Source organism: Micrasema longulum, unplaced genomic scaffold, assembly GCF_059751315.1.
Source record: "Micrasema longulum isolate JH-2025_06_02 unplaced genomic scaffold, ASM5975131v1 h1tg000094l, whole genome shotgun sequence".
Lineage (NCBI taxonomy): Eukaryota > Metazoa > Arthropoda > Insecta > Trichoptera > Brachycentridae > Micrasema > Micrasema longulum.
In genome coordinates, this window is record NW_028277300.1 from 43,317 (window position 1) to 62,965 (window position 19,649).

General features: G+C 32.6%; 1 protein-coding gene across 1 annotated transcript in view; it reads right to left on the minus strand.

The window, feature by feature from the left end:
• LOC148284730 (uncharacterized) overlaps positions 1-19,649 on the minus strand; it is a 91,496-nt gene that overhangs the window by 24,841 nt on the left and 47,006 nt on the right. The window lies entirely within an intron of this gene.

Sequence of the window (19,649 nt, forward strand, 5' to 3'; positions counted from 1 at the left end):
TTAAACACGTTCGGTTAAATTTTGAACTCTGTGACCGTTTAAATTTAGATAGAACGACGCGTCGTCACGAATCTTGACGTCACCATTGTAAAGGCCAAACGTAGAGCTTTTTTGTGGAAACGTAATCTTTAACAATTTTAATAAAAAAATTATGAATGAATACATTTTTACACAATATCCATATTGATTGTGAAAATACAATTGATTCCCTATTCCATCATATTTTTAGTTTGTCCGCATTTTCGTAAACTGAGACGTGATTCAATCCCATAGTGAGTTGTATAAATATACTACATCAGAGATGGAAAACATCTAAGAGTAGGGCATATCTTGACTGGTTTAATAATATTATTTTTTTATTAAAAAATAAATATTTACGTTCTTATGATTTACCCAAATATTTTATTTTGAGGGCTGTTTTCAAGGAATTGTACATAACTCACTATTAAAAAATGGGAATCAAGTTGGGGTAGAGTGGGATTCGAATCACGGACTTTTGAGCCGTGAGTCCGAGACAATGGCCACGGGACCACAACCCGATTCAAAATAATAATAAGGAGAATAATATATTTTATTCACGCTCGATTGGGCAGGTACTACAATACCCAACCAGCCATGTGACCATTACAAAGTATAAATAATTAGAAAAACAAGATAAAAAATAATATAAAAAGATATAAACAATATAAAATTAAGAGAAAACCAAAAAGTAGTTTAAGTAGCCACTTAACACACTGCGAAACACCCACTATTCTTCCTTTGTTTGAACATCCGAATTGCTTCAAATATTTCTCAGTATGCGGAATAATGGGTTTAAAGGGTTTTATCAATACACCTACGATATTATATTAACCGCCTAAATAAACCTAAGTGCGTATTAGTGATTCTCTCGGTGAGACGAGCGGTGGATATCATACACATCATTATTTATATATTTAAAGTACGCAGTGGCGGTGGAGACTATCTCTATCTGCCAACCGACGCAGACGGCAGGTGTGCGTTACACTTTAGACTATACACTACACCAGTGTTTTTCAACCTGTGGATCGCGACCCTCGGAAGGGCCGCCAGACCGTGCTGGGGGGGTCGCGGTCCCAGTCGCAAACGAGGTAAAAGTAAAAGGCAAGGGTTTAAGGTCATACACTATGGCAATAATACAATAATTTTAAGATGCATATTTACTTTTTAATCGATTTGTCAAGTAGTGGTTCTATTTTTGAGATATAAATGACCAGTTCTAAATTAGGTCGTCTTATTTTCTGTTTTTATTTTATTAACATCTACGGCATAACTGCCTTTTACAAAACGGATAATATGAACATAGTAGGTTCAAACATTTTTTCAAAGCATACATTCCTTTTTTCTCCAGATTAAAAAACAAAAGACAAAACTAAAAATTATATGATACATTCAGTAGACGCTTAAAATAAACTTAAAAATCAAATAAAAGAATTAAATATTTTTAAGGATTAATATAACAAGACAATCATAAAGTTACTGCTTCATATAATGATTGAACGTAGTTAAGCAGAATATCCACAATTGCGACACGGTACAAATTACTAGTACTTAAATACACACTTTTTCTACAAAATACTCAGTTTACCCTAAATATGCCTCCTGCAATGGTAGCCGATACATCGGAACAAATCCAACACACACGGTATCACCCAAAAAAGAAACATATTGATAATAGTGACCGTGAAAACCTTCGCACCTATTTAATGAGATTCTTGTTTGTAATATATAAAAAAAAATTAATGTATTCATTGCGTATCATTATTTGTTGTGTAGATTTTATTTTTTTCTCACATAAAAGTGCTATTATCTCAGTTTCACTTTTCCATGGCTGGCTGCTTTTTGCATAACGACGTTCAATTATACTAAAGGTTTAATTACTATTCACCATATTTGAAAAAGTTCAAAAGATTTGTTCTATAGGAACAATATCCTACATTAAATATATCCGATGCGTGGGAAGAACTATTGCCGAGTTCATAAAGTCTATTTAGTACGGCGCACAGTGTTTTGACCCATACAAGCTACAAGATAAAAAGTCACTTTTGAATTCTTAAACGATGACGTCATGGGGGCATTACCAGATAGTTAGTGTGACGATTGTAAGCCTAATTGGGGTGATTAATGCTTAGGGTGATTCATACCAGAATATGAAAGTCGGATAATTGGTTTTTGAAAGCCTAATTACATTTATTTGCATTTTGGCGTCCGACGTGTAAAGGTTGTTTATCAAGTTTAAAGTTTTTTATTTCGATTTAAAAAAAAATGGAAGCTATTTTGGAAGGTATGTTGTATAGTTTTTTTTCTAATATTTTAATGTATTTCATTTAGGTATTTAAAAAAACAATAATTTATCTTATGTATTTTTCAGTAGTTAAAAAAATATCAATTTCTAACTTCTCGAGAATTTATCTCGGAGAGTATATCAAAGTAGCAAAATATTATTTTTATTTTTTAATAGACCAATTTATTGTTAATTCATTACAGTTTCGATATTTTACCGCACGAAGTTGCATCTATCTTATTTTGTTATTTTACAGGTACCAGATACGAGATTTCCAGGCAAGAATTGTACGTAATGTGGAAGAGTTTGACGAAGAAAGAAAGGCTTCAAGGAGTGTTAAATAATATTGTTAGTAAATTTGAAGTCGGTGAACTTGGTGCAAGTGGTGAAAAACTGTTAAAAAATCAAATTAAGCTTATTTGTTTAAATATAAGCAGAAAATGGACCGAATCTGGCTGTAAACTAGATAGATTTGTTAAAAAAAAAATTGAGTGGCTCGACGGTAGTGAAAATATTTTGATATGTGAAAACTTTCGACAAAGTCCTTCAGTAGACATGAATGAACCATCTACGTCTACTGGAAGGCCCGCGAAGGATTTTGGGGCATGCAGTGATCAGTGCAAAAGGACAAAAGTGCGTGATTTAGTGAGTACGAAGACATCTGAAGAACTTTCGTTTGCCACGCAGGTATCTATTCGAGCATCAGGAAAACGCACAGTTGCCGATCTCCTAAAGAAAATTTTGAAAGCTACTCCCAATGAAGTAGCAAAAATACGTAGGGAACGTCAACAAGTAAACAAACAGCGGGCATTGACAATTGAGGAAGCGCTAAGTTTATACGTTGACTGTAAATTATCTTCGCATTCCTACAAAGTTATGCGTAAAAATGCCATAAAAACCGGCCACAACATATATCCGGCATTTTATAGTTTAAGAAAAGCAAAAAAAGCATGTTGCCTGAGCGAGGAATTTGTCAAAATAACGGAAACTAGTGCAGAAATCCAGCTACAAGTGATTTTAAATCATACGGTGGAACGATTGCTAAATGTAGAATCAGAAGTCTTAAAAGAAAGAGTTCCTTCAGGTTCTGTACTGACTCTTATATGCTAGTGGGGTGGAGATGGAAGCTCGGGACATAGTAATTATAAACAGAAATTTCACACAGAGCATGCAATAGATGAATTTTTATTTATTATGTCATTCGTTCCAATACAATTAAGGCTTAATGATGACCCTAATATAGTAATTTGGCAAAATTTAAGCCCTTCCTCAACCTCTTATTGTCGTCCTATTAAATTTATTTTCGCCAAAGAAACTGATATTCTTACTAAGTCTGAAATCGAAAAACTTCAAGATGCAATTGAAAAACTTAAAAATTTTAATGTTAATATTGGAGGTGTAGTATTGTCCATAAAATTTAAAATGCTTTTAACAATGGTAGATGGTAAAATTTGCAACGTTTTGGCTGAAAATAAGTCAACCATGTCCTGTTATATTTGTGGCGCCAAACCCAGTGAAATGAACTCTATTAGTATTAATAGAATTTCTCGACAAGAATTTTATTCTTTTGGCTTATCTACATTACATGCTCTTTTTATATTTCTCAAAATACATCTATTTGAAAATCACTTATAACAAATGTTTTATTTAAAAACCTTTGAGTTTTATCATCATCATACCATATCCGCTCCCTATGTGGAGCATATGGATTCCATAATCTGCCTCCGGCCAAGCGATCGACCTCCCGTACATCCTCCCAAGTTAAGTCCACGTACCGCAACTCTGACGCAAACTGCCCACAAATTGTCAACAGTGGACGACCAGGACGCCAAGAACCTGATGCCTTGTAACAAAGGCAAGCATGGTTAAGGCTCTCGGAAGGCATACGTAGTACATGGCCTTGCCAGCCAAAACGCCTTGGATGACAGTATATACCAAGGGTTGCTGTGTCCGTTGCCTCACTTCTGTGTTCCTTACAATGCCAAACTTTTAAGTTTATTTAAACCCTTTCAGTTATCATGTTTAACATATTAAAATCAGCTGTAAAATGGTTATTCTGACAAAACAAGTGAAGGCAGATTAGTTCTCTCGGGTGAAATCTTTATTTTATGCCTAAGTATCTAATATAATTTTCAATGATTTATTTTATAGGTTGACCGATTTATCAGTCAATAGAATTAAAGTAATAATTTCAATTATTTATGATCCTTAAATACATTATTGGATGCAGATATCAATTTCCAGAAAATTTATTTCGTTTATTAAATAACAAAATGTGACATATTTTTTATAAAATGAATTATTATTACATATTTAATAAAAAAAACCTCTTTTTAGGATTAAATGAATCGCAAACGTGAGTTAAAAGTACATTCAGAATTTTTAGTTTCTAGCTTGTATGAAACGAAACACTGTGCGGCGTTACAAGTATGCACTGACGGTGGCACCTGTCTAGCAATTCTTTCAGGCACCCTTAAATTGATGAGAGATACCAGATCTAGGCATGTGTTACGTCATTATGTCCGCTATGGAAAAGAATCTTAGTTCACATAGGCAGGATGTGGCAAATAGCTCAAACAATTTCAAAGCTTTCATTGCACTTTGGATATTCTAATTGGGTGTAGGTACTTCCAGAAGACTGCAAACTTTTGCGCATTTAATTTAATTTAAAGAACGCTGTCAGCCGCAGCCGCAAGATTGATAAGATTTAGAGGCCTCGCTGCTGAATAAATGGCCAGATTTTTTTCATTTTGTAAAGGGGTCGCGTGTTCAAAAATGTTGAAAAACACTGCACTATACTAACAACTTCTCACCCACGCCACGTTCCTCCTCGCATCTTCCATCAACCCTATCTGAAATCCTTGATCTGGGCACGCGTTCTCCTAAATTACCCCTAATTTGTTTGTTTCTTCTCCTACTATATTTGAAGGTTAATTAATTCACGTTTCCGCGGCTCGTGTTCAATAAATCCCAAGTAATACATTAAATTAATGAATATTTATTACAGTTTCTTTTATCTAACTAATTAATACAAATAAAAACAAAGTACTATCTTAATATTAATGCTTTTTTTAATAAATACATTACCGTTGAGTTTTTCTTCAGCATATCGTCGTCAACGGGAAAATACCTCCCGTGTGTCAAAAACGTAATTGTTCAGGAGCAACTAAAAACTGATTTCTGAGAGCTACGAATTGTTTTATAAAACACCAAAAATACGCTTTTTAATTTTAAATGTCAGAATGTATTTTCACGAAAAAAAACCTTTTTATTTGAAGTACAAATAACATTTTTTGTGATTTTAAACACATGGTAGGTTTTTTTGGACATGAAATGACACATAGGAGGTTTTTAACTATACATGGGAGCATTTTTTCAGATGTTAAGAGATGTACAAAATGAACAATCAGCCACATAGGATACTTGAATTGCCAGTTAAAAATTCAAAATTCAAAATTCAAAAAACAAATCAAAATATTTATTCAGAAAAAAGTTCATACAAAAACTAAAGTAAATAAAACAAAATAAAAATAATATTGTTAAAATACAATCATTTTATGTCAGCTTGTAGCTGCCTGCCCTTTATAATTAATAATTTTAATAATAAATCTTTGCAGGTATGTAAGAAGTAATCAACTTAGTACTTAATTTTTAGATTTAATTTTATGTTTAACTCTCGAGTCTGGCTTGTGAGGAAGGCTATCGTAAAATGAATGACTGTCTTTTTCTACTGCGCTTTTAAGGGATTGTAAGTCTTTAAACTTAGAATCTGTTATAGGAATGGGCTGATCATAGAGGGGTTTAATGTTGTTCAATGGCACATTATGTTCAATAGTACGCCGCTGAGGTAGTATTGCCCATTCGTCGGTAAATTTAGTTTTATAAAATACATTTCCATCTGGGGTGTATTTTAGTTTACACAACTCAGCCACTGTTGAATCCCCTATTTGGTTTCCAGGTCTGATTGATTTAAAATTAGTTTCTTTACCCTCGTAATTTAAAAAGAAATCATAGCTCGCTACTTTCACAGTGTAGGGCTTTTCAGGCCTTGCTGCTCGCATCATTGCGATGTAATCTGAGGGCGTGTTTATTGGAGGGATAAACAAGTGCTCCAATGTAGCATGGACACTATCTACTTCCATCATTGTATGTCCCTTAGTCAGGTAAAGTTGCTCGATGGTCAAATTCTTTTTGACAGCAACATCACTGAGGGCACTAGCAAGGGTTTTATTTTTGTTTTGATAACCGCAACCATCTGACACTAATGTAATTTTCTCACATGTTGCATCACAAGTCAAAATAAAATCAATTATACACGTGGTAAATTCATTTGCAGTAACACCACCATTTACTTCGTGCCACACATAAAGGTTAACATCACGATTTGCCAAATTGTATATTGAAAAATTGTGAACCTGTAATTTCATTTTGTAGTACATTGCAGATTGTAATGTCTTTGGGCACAATAGAATGCTTTGAAGATCCATAGCCACTACAATATGTTTACTATTGACTTGAGCATCAGTTTTTGCTTTATTTTTTTCAAAGCGAGCCTGATCTTTCCTAATCACATGCACATTGTACAGCTCTTCTGAAATATGACCCAGTTTGAAGCTGCAACAAGTATCACATTGATCTTTTCTTGGACTGTGAATAGCAATATTCTTGCTTTTGAGAACTTCTTTAAATGCGCTCAAGGAAGCAGAGCATAATTCTTTTTCAAGGCACCATTTCAAATATACGTCATGCATGTGCTTCTTTGATCGAAATATCGGTTCTACATACATTTTTTTGGATGATTTCCTGCAATAATGACTAGGAACCTTAGGTAATAAAGCTAGCCAATTATTTACAGATTGGGAAGTCTCAATTTTCCTTTTTTTTCTTGGCGGTAATTGTGCAGTTGTATTATGTTCAGCTGAATCATGTTCAATAATATTTTCTTTTTTATTCCATCTTTTGAACGTATCTTCTCCCAAGCACAAGGTATTCAATAAAAACCTCCTACAGACCTTTACCATTTCACCCCCATCTTTTGGTAATAAAATATCATGGCCTCGTTCTTTTTGTGAAACTTTAGATTCAATCACATTTTTATTTCGTCTTTTTCTTATAGATCGTGTGTGCACAAATCCTCTGATAAACACCTTTTTTTCAGCCCAAGTCTTTAATTCCCAAAATTGTTCAAACAGACCTTGACGAATGCAGTCAGTTATCTGGGCACACATGAAAGACCTCTGAGTTTTTTTTACTAACAAATTATGCCCACAGCGACTCTTCATAAGTCTTGCTGGTTTTTTCGAATCGTTAACCACCTTTTGATTAACTTTACGATATCCCACGTATGGACTTCCTGATGCTCGAAGAAGTCTTCCAGTTTCTTTTCTATCACGCAATGTTTTGTCTATTAATAAATCAGAACTTTCTCGAGTTGCAATCCCTGCTTGTTGGTCTAAGAATTGAATCTCCACTTCATGATTAATAACAGGGTCCTCAGTGTGCACTGTTTTATCTACTGATAAATTAGAACTTGCTTGAATTGTAGTTGTAGTTGTGGTCCCTTCTGCTTGATCCAAAAATTGAATTTCCATTTCATTTTCAATATTCATAAAATTGATAAAAACACCATCATCAGTCCGCTTTGCAATCTGCGATTCGTAATCATTGGTGGATGGTAATACTTCTGAAATTATTTTCTTCAAGGACTCATCCGAGATGTAAGAAAAATATTCCTCAGATGATAATGTCATCTGAAGTGTTGAATGCTCGCCAATATTATTTTCTACTTCTGTTGCATTTTTTGTTGCTTTATTATTCTCTTCGTTCACCATTTCAATCATACGTCTTCCTCGACTTGTCATTATCTGAGAAAAGTTTACACAATCAAATTTGGTTTTTGAACAAATAGTATTAGGCATTAGCAATTTTTAAAAGCTTTGGTTCGAATGAACTTGCCGAAAAGTTAAATGCATAATATTCCGCATTATTTAAACTAAACAACATAACCTCAATACTATGTGAGTAGTAAAGAAAACAAAAAACCTCATAATTTACGTAATAAATAATAGTACTTACATAAAGTATTATCAGTTCTTTCCTATAGTATTCTATGTTGTTTGTAATGCACCACTAATATGCTAAAAATATGCTTTAAAACGTTTTTAGGTGAGAGTAAATCAATCTGTCAACACTGTCAAAAAAAGGCGCCAAAGGCAGGAATGAGCAGGAAGAAACAATGAAACATCTCCTATGTGTTTTTTTCAAAACGCGCACTATGCTAATATTCATAGAAGTTTGCTAAATCAAAAGCTCCTATGTATACATGGAATACATGGGAGGTATTTGAAAACGATTTTTTTTCAAAGACCACATAAGAGATACAAATAAAGGTTTTGAATTAAGTAACAGTATTATCTACGCATGGGAGGTTTTTCCAATCGGTAGAACAGTTGAAAATCTACGCAATGTCATATTTAACTCATTTTCGTAAAATCGACCACATAAGAGGTATTTTCCCGTTGACGACGATATACAATATTTTTACGCGCTGCTCGAATACTTTATCGTAGTTAAATAGTTTCTTATAACCGTTCGATTTACGTATTTTTCAATGGTTTTCATTATAACATATGAATATTATGTGATTTTATTAATACTTTATTAAAGTAAATAATTATTTAATATTACACATCATACATATTAAAATTATGTCAAATTAATGTTATTTCAACAAAATGAATATTATTTATGTAATAAATAAATGTATCTTGAATCAATATTTTAGTATTCTGTTCTACAACAAAAAGGTTTTAAAAAATCATTTAAATAAACTCAATAGTTAATCAAAAATGTTTTGAGTATCTCTAAATGTTTGTAGACAAGCTGGATTTTACTCGCTAAGATATTATTAAGATCTAATTTTATTGCAACGGAGAGAGAAAACATTTTTGAGAAGGGAATATAAAGGTCTAGACATATACAGGGAGAAAGGTCTGTCATGGACCATTCATAACAGTTGAGGAAATGTGGATGTTTAAACACAGGCAGAATAGTGAGTGTTACAAAGTGTGTAAAGTGGCCACATAACCCAGCCCACGACAGGTCATAAGTCATGTAAATGCCTAGACTTCCATATACCCTCAACTCACTGCTTTCTTCAAAATCATAGTTTAAGTTTTCCCTCTCTGTTGCAATAAATGAAGATCTCAACAGCAGTTATATTAATTTTTCATTTTTTGCATTAATTCTACGGGGAAGTATTATTCCTTTGTCAGTAGACAGTGAAATACGATTAAACAATATTCTAAGTCTGTCAGTTGTTACAAATTGTCTAAGGCCTAAGGTTTAAGTCAAAACAGCTGTTTACGCCAGCTGAATGAAGCGGTTAATTGGGGTAATGCAACATCACCTGCACGTTGTGGGGATGATTATATATGGGAAGGGTTGATTATGGACAAGAGTGGGAGTAAAGGAAACTTGCAGTTGGACGAACCTATAAAACAAGTTAACGAGAAAACGATTCAACCAATACAATATACAAATATATTTCATTCAGCTTTAAATAAAAATGCTTTTTAAACTTCATGATAACAATCGGATGATTTTGAGATGTTCAAATCCAGGTTTACGATTTAAACTTTCAATCTCAAAATGTTTATATTTTTATCAAAAATTAAGTTGAGTTTGGCGGTTTTATAATACCAATTACGTGGTAATAGATAAAATTCCATACACGTTTTCAATATTTTTAAAGAAAATCATTTAACAAATTACAACAGGGATGGAGAATACCATAAATAAGGGAATATGGAAGTCTAGGCATTTACAGGGCTTATGACCTGTCATTGGCTGGTTTAAGTGGCCACTTAACACACTGTGTAACATTCACTATTTTGCCTATGTTTGAACATCCAAATTTCTTCAATTCTTCCATTTGTTGATTTTAGTGAAGTTAAAGAGCTGAAACCTTTATTGTTGCGAAGAGATTCATCTGACTGAATTATTTCACATACTAAGCAAACCAACTGGTCCAAGAAGAAGTTTAAAAATTGAAAAATTGTTTTCAGGCGAAGTTTCGGGGTTTTTGATTTGTGGCCCTTTTGTTTTTAAGCAGCGATAACAACGATTTGTGCATATATAAAAACAGTTTGAATATTTTAAATTAGGATGGTAAGTGTACAATCGTTATAAATAATGTTAGAATAAGTACAGATGTACAATGTACATATTGTGTTGTAAATATTATAATAGACTATGTTTATCATAGAACTAAGGAAAATAAAAATTGTTCATTAGCATATTACAACAGAGGTGAAGTTTATTTTAGAGAAGGTTATATAGAAGTCTAGGCATCTACAGGGCTTATGACCTGTCATTTGTAATTTTTTTTTTATTCATTTTTTTTTTGGTATTTTTACAATAAACATGATAATAAAACAGAGTATTAAAAAAATAAAGCATAATTACATATTAATAGAAAAATAGTAAACAAAAAAATCCCACAAAGGCATGACCTGTTCGTGGGTCTACAAGAAAATGTTAAAGAATTTTTGCTTCTATAGTAAATAATGGACAGTTATAATATTTTTGTATAAAATAAGACAGAAAAAATAAAATATTCTGTAAAAGATAATATGGTATTTTTTTTGGCTGGCTTAAGTGGCCACTTTACACACTATGTAACATTCACCATGCTGCCCATATTTGAACATCTATATTCCTTCAATTCTTTTATCTGTTGATGTTTGTGAAGTTAAAGACCTACAAACTTTATTTATGTGGGTGATAACAGGTTATAAACCACGTAGATGCCTAGACTTTCTGTATTGCCTTCTCTAAAATGTTCTCCATCCTTGTTGTAATATGTTAACATCAACAGCTCCACGGGGAGTAGAATCCAGTCCTTTTCTGCAAAAATTACACAAACTCAAAATATTATTAAAAATAATAAATTAAAGGAAATATAATGAATTACACAATTCCGTTAAAAGAAAGATACCGTTTACATACGATTTAAAAAAAGGCGTTTTTCCGTAATAATATTTAGCCACCAACACATAACGCAACTGGTACACGATTCGAAACGGATTATTATATCGTTCGTAACACGAGTGTTTTTTTATTCCTCCTTATTATCTCCGGATAAAGGGTCTCCAGATGCAACGGTCTTCCTTTTGTAATGCAATGCGGCTGCGGCTGTGTGCAGAAAACAAGATGATACGCACACACACGCACGGGTGCATTCACCATTCACGCACACCGCGACACGGACCTATGATATGCACCGCACCAACACACGCGCGCGGGGTAGCAGTACCACCTGGCGGAGGCATCCTAAGAAACCAGCTCTTATTGTAAGTAATAACTCGGATCGTCTCTACCTGGTTTCGTAGCTCGTGCCAAAGGGGATACTTTAGGGTTGCGACGAAAGGAACTAATAGGGGTAAAGAGTGTAATAAATATCAACCAATCAAATTTAAAGATAAAACAAAATACGACATGAATTGATCACCTTCGTACATATTTTTAAAAAAAAAACTGGGTTTCATATTAAAGCCAATAAACAATACCTCTACTCCGGAATATCTACGGAAACTATGCATTCCAGATGGACTAGCTGACGCTTAGATCAGCTACGTCTACGGCGAGAAAAAAAGTTATTATACATCTACGCAAACATCGCACTAAATTCAGTGAATGCGCATTTGCGGTCGCAGGCCCTATGGCATGGAATGCTCACAAGCAGAGGCGCGAGGCTGTGAGAGTGAAGTGATGTTTCGGAAAAAGATCAAAACCCGCTCGTTCTCTAAATCATTTGAATAAATCTGTAGCATGTAATCACAATTACAAATTTAAAATCTTTAATTAAATTTATTTATCTATAGAATCACTATGCAAAGCGCCCTTGAGGTATTATATTACGAAAATGGCGCCATATAAGTTATCAATTTTTCTTATAGTATTTCATTGATCCCAAACTTCCAAAATTTTCCTTCTTTTAAAAACACGCTCAACCTGGATTCAAACTAAAGATATAAGATCTTTTTTCTATGATATATTTTGTTGTCCTTTAATGATAAGGAATATTTTTATGTTTTTTAAATATTTTTATGTCCTTTTTTAATGACTATAAAATAAAAAAGTACATTCTAGTATTTTATAGAATATTTTCTTTTCTCTTTCTTATATTCCACAAAAATATACCTTTCTATTTATTATAGGAGCAAAAAATTCATAAACATTTCTTGTATACCTACGAATAGGCCATGCCTTTGTGGGATTTTTTGTTTACTATTTTTACTGTTAATATGTATTTTATTGCTATGTAATTATCATTTTTTTATGAATACTCTGTTTAACCTCTTGTATTGTAAAAAAAAAAAAATAATAATAAAAAAAATTGAAATAAAAAAACATCTGTTCTGGAGTATTAATATTATAGATAGATAGTTTTTTTAATATTAAAGAGAAATAAAAAACATCATTATAATTATTTAGTGCATACCTTATACCTAAAAACTACGTTTAATTTGATACAAAGACAAAATAGGTAATTTACTAAACATCAGATTTGCTTCTCTAATTTCAAACATCTAAAATAATTTATTTATTAGTGTATACACGGCACAAATGCCTTTTATAAACATAATCATAAATACAATTAACGTAGGTACAGTGTTCTATTACAAAATTATGAAATAATATAATAACAATATATCTATACATATTACACAGTTGTTTTATAATTGTTCTATTTAATAACTTTAGGATTTTAAAACTTAACATACTTAATGTTAGTATTTTTATCTTTATTGTGCCACTGCACGGTGGAAATTGACTCGTATCATGGCAATTTTTATTTTTTCCGCAGCTGCTCTAAATAAGGCATAGGAGTTACAGTGGAACCACTTTCTCAAGTTTTTAAGCCAGGAGACACTTCTTCTTCTGACTCTACGTTTTCCTTTAACTTTTCCTTGCACTATGATACGGACTATTTCGTACTTCTCTCCCCTAGTATTACGTAAGAAAAAAGTCTTAATTTTGAAAAACTATAATCACCTGCATTACATTATGTTTAATTGTTGAAAGACATAATAATTAGTGACCGACCGAAGTAGTTTCAGTTTCGGCCAAAATTTGGTCAAACTTCGGCTCAGCCGAAACCTGGTCGGCTGTACTCGGGCGCATCTTATGGCTCGTGACTCTAAAGTTCTCGCGAGTTCTAAGATCTTTTAAATTTATATTTTTGTAATTGCTTTGTAATTAATAAGTTCAAATTCTTATAGCGTCCATTGAAGAACTGTTACGTATAAGTTATATATATAACATATATTTATTTGACTTAAATTACAAATTTAAAAGTTTCAATTAAATTTGTTTATCTATAGAATCACTTTGTAAAGCGCTCTTGGGGTATTATATAACGAACATGGCGCTGTATAAGATATCTATAATATAATAACACAACTATTTTGTACTTTAATTATAATAATAAAAATACGTATATTGTTTTATTCCACTTTTACTTCTAAATTTTTACTAGTGACCGAGTTTCGTCGTGACCGACATCGTCAGACTAAACAAATTTCTATGTTATATACAAGTGCTTACTTCTCTCCCCAATCTTTAAGAAATTTATAATTGCCGCTAGGTCAATAATGTCTCGTCTTTTGTCTCTCTGAAATATAAATTATTTATTTGTACACGTTTTCTTTTATTATGTTGTTTACAATATGTAGCTTAAGTTGATTTGATTATCATTTTTATCTAACTTTTTTAAAACTTGTTTAAATGCCAATATCTACGGGTTTATTTAATAACCTGTCGATTGGTTGACATAATAAAATAAAAAATAGCAAAGAACTAAAAAACGCTAAAAACTAAAATTAAATTTTGGAGAGTTACAGTTATAACATTTACTAGATCTATAAAAGTAGATTTGTATTAGAATAAAAACAAAAAAAGTCTATCATTTATGTAAATATATTGATGAATTAAAAAAAAAAAAACAATTTACTTATTAGAATTATGCCTTTTATTCCATTGCGTATTTGATTGAAACTTATTTCAATAAACTTGTAAAATTTAACAAATAAAACGCCTAATTTTGGGCGTTTTGAAGTGACTGTTAACTTATTTAAATAAGTTTCGGTTTCTATCACATTTCAGGCCAAAACTGGAACGAAAACCGAAATTATGTTTCGGCTGAAAATCTCGTTTCAGTCACAAATAATAATTCAATATAAACACCGATATCAGTAGAAGTACTCATTAACGAAAAGAGCGATTTGTTTTTTACGGTAGGCTATTGTACTACGAATAAACGTAACCTTTTCTATGACGGAGCTATTTTACCAAGAGCGACTATGTTTTCACAATACGAAGACGCTCACAAAGAAAGGGATTTCGCTCCGGAATATCCTTCGATATTCACAATGAAAGATACGGGAAGGTAACAAAGAGGGGATGAATGGTGTATTAAATATCGTTCGGAGGGTTCGGCAATGAAAAGACTCAATCGCTGAGGAGAAACGGTATGAAGTATAGAGTACTTAACTACAGAGTACCGGAATAGAGCTACGTTTACCTACAAAGTGAAAACATTCATTTGTATAATACTGCTTTCATATCTAAAGGCAATGTCGATATTTATACTGTTACTGTTAGTCGACCACCTCAAACAGACAAAAAATTAAATTAACATTAACTTTTCAGAGCTAATATAACTTACTACTACTACTACTACTACTGCTACCATCACGCCATTTCCCCGTAGGGGTAGGCAGAGAGAATGGACCGCCACACACGTCTTTCCTGGCATACACTCCTAGCCTCTTCCACATTCATACATCTTGTCATACATGCCCTTCGGTTCTGTCTGCTTTTGACATGACCAGACTTAAGATTTTGGTTTATCTGATCATGCCACGTCTTCCTTGGTCGTCCTCGTCTAACGTTGCCGTTCATTTTTGCCATATATACTTGTTTTACCATTCTTTCGTCATCCATTCGTTCTACGTGACCAAACCATCTCAGAGACCCTTTCTTAATCTTATCAATTATACTTGTCTCAGATTTACACTCTCGCCTGATTTCATCATACTGGCTATAAGTTCACTCAGATGCTTACGGGTCATGGTGGGTTCATGAGCTACCTGTATCGCTTCAAGCTCTCCGACATCGACAGCTGCTCATGCGACGATAAAACACCTCAAGATTTCCCTCATCTGTTGATGCGTTGCTTTTTCAGCTTTCAACGACAACAGCTGGAGGCGCGATGCAGAAGCCTGGGTGAAGATCTATGCGACATCCTATCGGTGATAGGTAATAAAGAACCCACACGAGAGGTAGTATCATACATGGTCAATATAGTGCAGGCAATTGGTAAAATAAACCAAAGTAGGGAACAAAATGCCGAACGCTCCTCTAGTGGAACGGAAGGCCTGTTGACTACTGCCAACAGGCCGGCTTCTCCAGAAGAGTTTTAAGTGAGAAGTTCCCGATTGGCCCACATTAGTATATCCCTCCTGATCCCAACAGTTTAGATAAATTTAAAGAAATTTGATTGCAGAAAAATCCTTTTTTTTTAGTTATAAACCTTGTATATTATAAGCAAGGTAAACAATAAAGCAACTCCCATATAAAAAAAAATTAATTAAAAAACCGCATGCGCTTAAAGGCTTAGTTATGCATACATTTGGTAAAATATTATTATTGGTACTAAAAACTAAGAGAAAAACTGTGTTATAGGTTGCTGGAGGTAATTTAAATACGAGCACCGATAGTACTTTCCCGGTATATTCAAAAAATTCCCCTCACATTTGGTTCTACCGCAAAACCGAAGAAAGTTTACCGGAAACAGTTGGTAAAATAAAGTTCTTCACGATGGTTGCGTATGTTGGCGTTGGGAACATCTAACATCCGCATCCGCATCCGGCCGGATGAGAAATGGAAAATAGAAACACCACTCAAATTATTTGATTTGAAAATCGTCTCCCTACGAAAAAAACTATTGAATAATAAACAGAAACAAGGTAGGTACTATTAATATTTACTTAAACAATACATGTACACCAAAATAATTAATAATAGTTAATTAATAATAGATCACACAAATATAAATATGGTGATAAAACATTTGAAATTAATGAATAATGTTCATATAATAAATGATTAAAAAAGCGTAATTAAAATGATAAAAACCAACAATATTGTAATCAATAGGTTATTACATCAAACATATATTTTATAAAATTTTAAGGCTATTAAATGACAGATGATTTTGCAATAGAACATAGTAACTTTTATACTTGAAAAATTAATTATTTGGTTAGTTATAGGTAAAATTAGTTTTATTTTTCGGGTTTTGTTACCCAGTCATGGGGTAAAAACCAACAAAATTGAAATAAATAGGTTATTCAATCAAACAGATATTTAATAACATTTTAAGGCTATTGAATGACATATGATTTGCAATAGAACATGTAACTTTTATACTTGAAAAAATAATTACTTGGTAAATTATGGGTAAAATTAGTTTTATTTCCCGGGCCATGTCATATGTCATTTATATTATAATCACTACGATACCGATAAAATTTTATTGTTTTTTTTTTATTTTCGGCAGGTAAAATTTGAGTTTACTATATCGATAAACGTCGGTAAATCGTTTACCTCATTTCTGTGTTAAGGGTTCCGAGCAGGGGCGGCAGAGCACGGCAAGGTAGGATTGTAGGGCAGATGGCGAAAAGCAGATGCACGGAGCAGCAAACACAACAAAAAAATACTAACTCGCCAAAAAAACTTAAGAAATATTCCATCTACACGAGTAAGCGGTACACATGCATATAGGTACATACCAATATACATATTTATTATTTGTTTTAACACTTTACATACATAAACAGTTTACATACATTGTCGGATATTGTCATTAATTCTAATGAGCGGGTAGCAAACACGAATGATAGCAAAAAACTGTATTTTCTTGAATGACAATAGCCTATATCTATAATAGTAGTTTTATACATTTAAAAACATCAGATTTAATATTTTTTTAAATTCGAAGCCCTTCATATAAGTCGCCAAATGATAAATCCCAGAATCATGCATGTAGCATTCCTTAGTTAAAGGTACACGGACTATCTTTTCGTTCTAGTAACGAGAGAACCCTTTTAATACCCTGTCATCGCTCTAATTTTCTTGCGTCATCTTTCACAGTAGTAGCCGCTCGATTGTGGAATAATCTACACACTAATGCTAGAGACGCCCCTTTTTTTTACATTTAAGTCAATATTGAAATGTTACTATCTAAATACTTAAAATGTTCCTTTATCCTTCTTTTTTCCTTCCCATCGCCTCTCCTCTCTTCATAGTATAGTGTTATTTTTTATATTCGTAGTGTAATGTTTATTTTTAATATATTTTTTATTTTGTTAATCTTTGTTTTCAATTTTTGTATCAAATTTTAAGATTCAATGTGTCCATGTATTTGTAATTTTCTCAAACTGAACGGTTTGGGTAGGTAGGAAGAAATTGCCTTAAGGCAATATATGCCCGCCTTTATATGTATATATATTTTGTAGATGTATATAAAGTGTTAAATAAATAAATAAAATACATCAATTTAATCAAGTCACAGTAAAAGGATTGTTGGTAAGTAGGTACTACGTTTGACGATTTCAACATTAAGGGTTAGCAACACTGCCTCCCTTAGATGGGAAAGGACGGCACAAAATATTAGTTCAGTAACTACTGCATACTGGTTGAAACGCTGCATTGGGTACCAAAAGTGGTCAGAGTATATACTTTTGATTATCTTTTATTTAAGTACTTGTAATGTAAACTACAGTGATGGAGTTACGCAAAGAAAATTGAGAGGCTTTTTTAAAAGTAGTTATTATAAGACAAATAATATTTTGTTAAGGATTTTTCCCCATCTATTACGGCTTTTATTATTCTTGTAAATATTAGTAATAATATTTACAAATGTTAAATGGAAGCAAAACAATATTACAGAAAACAAAAAAGATAAATCAGATAAAAGCTTATACAACATTAAAATACATAGAACATGATAGATCTTAAAATAAAACAACAAAATGTGGAAAAACACAATAATAATGTATATTATCAAGAAAAATACCCGAACGTTCTTAGAATTACAAAGAGAATTGAGATAATAAAATATTTGAAACTAAAAACAGAACGTCACAATTTTCTAGAAAGAAAATTGAATAAAAGATTTTCGAGAGAAATCTTTCGAAACGATTGTCGGAGTATCGATAGGAGTAAAATAAAATGTTGACCACTTTACATGCATAATATATTTATTATGTGTAAAGGTAAACGTTATGAAAACAATTGTTTTCACCGACTGGCGAGATTCTTCTCAAAATGACTTGCGAAGGTAAACTCTATTTTACGAACTCTCCGATATGAGGAGCGAAAAGAGATTCTTCGAAGATTCCATAGGAATTCGTAGAGGGATCGCATCGATGAAGTTATTAAACGTACTAATCGTGTGTCACATAGACCACGTTACAAATGAAGAGGTTCTCAGCAGGATAAAAAAAACCGGGCACCTGTCAAACACCATATCGGAAAGGCGAGCAGAATGGATAGGTCAATGGTCGGCACACTTATTAGTCAGAGCCTAAGATTAGCAACACAAAAATTAGGATTTTTTTTGAGAGCCGACGAACTATATTACGCAGTAAAGGTTTACGTATTTACTCTGTATTTTAAGCAAAAAGTGTTTGAATAGACGATGAAAAAGAGCTTTAGCGACAATTGTGTTGACAATCTTGATCACTAAATCCAGAACATTTAAAATTTATTCTGGAAATGTATTTTTACAATGGGCTTCTTGATGAATGATGCAATGGTAAAAAAGTATCTTTAAATGAATTTTTGCATTAAAAATAGAAACAAAACCTTTCTCACTTCGGTCATACTTTTAGCCCCATATGTTGAAATAGAAACAATTTTATCTAGTTTAATATGACGCTTTTCCGTGCATTTAATGACAGCATTTTCAATATCCTCAATAATCCAATCTTTTCTCAACCACGCGGCGGCGCCCCTCTCGTTTCTCCCCTGCAGAAGTACGCAACCATTTGTTTATTTTAAATATTTTCTTTTAAAAACATTTGTTCGTTCTAAACATTGTTTTAAATATGCTAATATGTCGTCTTGACCATACTGATCATCGTGGTTTCGGATGTGACAGGGTTTAAAGAACACCCTGTATACAAATATAAGTTACATAAATACGATGGAATTCCATCAAGAATTGTCCGTAAATAACATAAATCAAACACTATATATTATTAACCTTACGATTGAT